The following is a 4,431-nucleotide window of genomic DNA, read 5'->3' as shown; positions in this document are numbered from 1 at the left end:
GAAGAACAGAAAAAAAAACTTGGAAAAAGATCAAGAAGATGATATACAGCATGGGGCAGGGTGCTTCTGAGTGAATAGAAATAAAAAGTTAAGCATATATCAAGTGAGTTACAGTCTTTTGAATCTTTAGAAGCCACTCCTCAAAATTTACATTTTATGTTGCATTTTTCCCTCAGTCTCAGAAATCACTTCGAGTAGAGTACTCAAATTTTCAGGGAGTAATAACATACGTATCCCGAGTCTACTGAACTAAAAGAAAAACATAATGTTACGTGTAATTAAAATTATTTAGGATAACGTACAAAAAAGAACACAAAATTTTAACCGTGTAGTTAAAAAAATGTATTTCTGAGAGGAGTGGCTGAAATGCAATTATTATAGTTCAGTAGACTCAGAACATATAGGTTAATGTCCTGCAAAAGTTTCATGTCAATAGCTTCAGTGGTTCCTGCAATACAGGGAAGCTAATTCACTAAAATTAGCATTGTCGGGGTAGGGCGTTCCAACACCCCGTAAGTAGACGAAGCAATTGTAGTGACAAATAGTAATGTCAAACCTTATACACAATAACGTAGAGTTAATATCACAACATACATACGTATAACAGTAGCTATAATACAACAGAATATTTTAATTCGCTGAGACAGGCTCGAAGTGTTCACCGAAGCCCTCCTACGCGAAATAGTTTCGTAAAGAGACATCTTTTGTTATGTAAATCTTTCCTTTCGTCTATTATTTTCTTCATAAGAATATAGTAAATTTTTTCCAGTTTATTTTATATGTCTTTTGTTTCTGTTTTGTTTTGTTTTTCTTTTTTAATCAACAATTTCATTATATAGAAAACAAGAAAAGTACTAAAAGTCTGAAAATTGTCTAGTTTGCAGTGGCAAACGACCCACAAAAGTTACCAAGGTGGTGGGAAACTCTGTAATGTTAATACACTACTGGCCATTAAAATTGCTACACCACGAAGATGACGTGCTACAGACGCGAAATTTAACCGACAGGAAGAAGATGCTATGATATGCAAATGATTTTCAGAGCATTCACACAAGGTTGGCGCCGGTGGCGACACATACAACGTGCTGACATGAGGAACGTTTCCAACCGGTTTCTCCTACACAAACAGCAGTTGACCGGCGTTGCCTGGTGAAGCGTTGTTGTGATGCCTCCTGTAAGGAGGAGATATGCGTACCATCACGTTTCCGACTTTTATAAAGTAGCCTATCGCGATTGCGGTTTATCGTATCGCGACATTGCTGCTCGCGTTGATCGGGATCCAATGACTATTAGCAGAATATGGAATAGGTGGGTTCAGGACGGTAATACGGAACACCGTGCTGGATCCCAACTGCCTAATAACACTAGCAGTCGAGATGACGGGCATCTTATCCGCATGGCTGTAACGGATCGTGCAGCCACGTGTCGATCCCTGATTCAACAGATGGGGACGTTTGCGAGACAACAACCATCTGCACGAACAGTTCGACGACGTTTGCAGCAGCGTGGACTATCAGCTCGGAGACCATGGCTGCGGTTACCCTTGACGCTGCATCACAGACAGGAGCGCTTGCGATGGTGTACTCGACGACGAACCTGGCTGCACGAATGGCAAAACGTCATTTTTTCGGATGAATCTGTTTACAGCATCATGATGGTCGCATCCGTGTTTGGCGACATCGCGGTGAACGCACATTGAAAGCGTGTATTCGTCATCGCCATACTGGCGTATCACCCGGCGTGATGGTATGGGGTGCCACTGGTTACACGTCTCGGGCACCTCTTGTTCGCATTGATGGCACTTTGAACGGTGGACGTTACATTTCAGATGTGTTTAGACCCGTGGCTGTACCCTTCATTCGATGCCTGCGAAACCCTACATTTCAGCAGGATAATGCACGACCGCATGTTTCAGGTCCTGTAAGGGCCTTTCTGGATACAGAAAATGTTCGACTGCTGCCCTGGCCAGCACATTCTACAAACCTCTCACCGATTGAAAGCGTATGGTCAATGGTGGCCGAGCAACTGGCTCGTCACAATACGCCAGTCACTACTCTTGATGAACTGTGGTACCGTGTTGAAGCTGCATGGGCAGCTGTACCTGTACACGCCATCCAAGCTCTGTTTGACCCAATGCCCAGGCGTATCAAGGCCATTATTACGGCCAGAGGTAGTTGTTCTGTGTACTGATTTCTCAGGATCTATGCACCCAAATTGCGTGAAAATGTAATCACATGTCAGCTCTAGTATAATATATTTGTCCAATGAATACCCGTTTATCATCTGCATTTCTTCTTGGTGTAGCAGTTTTAATGGCCAGTAGTGTAAATAAAGAAATAATGTCGCTTGAGATGTAACACATGAGGACGCAAGATGACCGTGTCATACTGCTGCGCCTGCAGGGTTCTCTCAATTCTACCAGCCGTGACCTGAAGTCCCTCCCGGTAGCTCGGCCCACGATGACGGCCGGAATAACACCGGTGTGCCTTTCCAAAAATGGTACCCGTTCGCAGTTAGCATTCATTGTGCGACGTTGTTCGCGCCCCCTTATACAGTGTGAGGGACCTAAGACAGGCCACATGATTAGCGCATGGCACCTCCAATGATAAAAGAATATCTTTGAAACAAACGTTACTTAGCTTGAAGGGGGACATAAGGCATCATTTTTTCTTTGGTGGAAGAGTCGAGGTGATATGACAGTTAACTTTTTTTAAAAGGACTAGAATGTTATATTATTTCCTTTTAATAATACATTTGAAGAGTCGCACAATGCATTACGTTGGACAGCAATTATATTAGAACATGGTGTTGACCTTTCACAAGTGGATTTGCAAACGCATACAATAACATTAGGATAAAATGTACAGTACATAATTTCATGACATCAAACAACATTTTTAAATACGTGTTGAAAATGGTGACCATTAGCAGTCATTCTGTAAGTAGGCTGTTTAGGTTTTTATGTTGGTAACGCCACGTTAGCGCTCTATATGAAAATCACTGACTGTGCTGTGTGCAGTCTGTGGCTGGTTTGCATTGTTGGAATATTCGCTTATTGTAGTGTTAGGCAGTTGGATGTGAACAGCGCGTAGCGTTGCGCAGTTTGAGGTGAGCCGCCAGCAGTGGTGGATGTGGGGAGAGAGATGGCAGAATTTTGAGAGCGGACGATCTAGACGTGTGTCCATCAGAAAGAGTAAATTTTGTAACACTGGATGTCATGAACTGATATATATATTATGACTTTTGAGTATTATTAAGGTAAATACATTGTTTTTTCTCTATCAAAATCTTTCATTTGCTAACTATGCCTATCAGTAGTTAGTGCCTTCAGTAGTTAGAATCTTTTATTCAGCTGGCAGTATTTGCGCTCGCTGTATTGCAGTAGTTCGAGTAACGAAGATTTTTGTGAGGTAAATGATTCATGAAAGGTATAGGTTATTGTTAGTCAGGGCCATTCTATTGTAGGGATTATTGAAAGTCAGATTGCGTTGCGCTAAAAATCTTGTGTCAGTTTAGTGTTGATCAGAATAAGTAAAGAGCGAAATGTCTGACTACGTTCAGTTCTGTTCAGCTGTTTGAAAATCAAATGACGTAAGAGGTTTATCAGAACTGTAATTTATAAATTTTTCTAAGGGGATGTTTCAATTCATCAGCGACTGAATGTGGACAATACTGCACAATGAGTTTCATCCGAGCTGCTAGCAGAATAAGCTCGTGTAATACGACCTTTCATTTCTTCATGAGTCTTTTTCACTGTCAGTTTGTTGGAGGCGTTAGGTCTGGCGAACGCGCAGAACATTTGCGTTGTCGGACCGATCAATACAACGATCTTCAAATCTGTTGTTTACAACCTCTGTAATTCTCCGTGCAGAATGTGCTGGACGTTCATCGTGTTGGTACTATATGACCTGTCATGTTTGCAGTGGGCTCTCTTCTAGTGGCTCTGAGCAGTATGGGACTTAACATCTGTGGTCATGAGTCCCCTAGAACTTAGAAGTACTTAAACCTAACTAACCTAAAGACATCACACACATACATGCCCGAGGCAGGATTCGAACCTGCGACCGTAGCGGTCACGCGGTTCTAGACTGAAGCGCCTAGAATCGCGCGGCCACACCGACCGGCTGTCTTATAGTATCAGTGGCAGTACCTCCGTTAAAAAATCAAAATACCTCACACTGTTCAAGTCCCTGTCAACAAAATAGCGATTATTTAGAAAACCACACCTCAGATTGACTGAACAAGGTCTTTGTTTGTCCACTTCTTTCAGTCGCTGTGGGTTTTCACAGGACCGGTAGTGCATCTTGCGAAGATTAGTGAGCGCGTGGATTGAAAGTGGAGCTTCATCTATAAATGGTCAAGAACATATCAAGAACATATCATCTGTTTGCAGTTTCTGTAACACCCATTCGGATAATTTTGCCCTTCATT

This window comes from Schistocerca piceifrons, chromosome 3, assembly GCF_021461385.2.
Source record: "Schistocerca piceifrons isolate TAMUIC-IGC-003096 chromosome 3, iqSchPice1.1, whole genome shotgun sequence".
Classification (NCBI taxonomy): Eukaryota; Metazoa; Arthropoda; class Insecta; order Orthoptera; family Acrididae; genus Schistocerca; species Schistocerca piceifrons.
The sequence above is the reverse complement of the archived record's forward strand: the minus strand, read 5'-3'. Positions refer to the sequence as shown.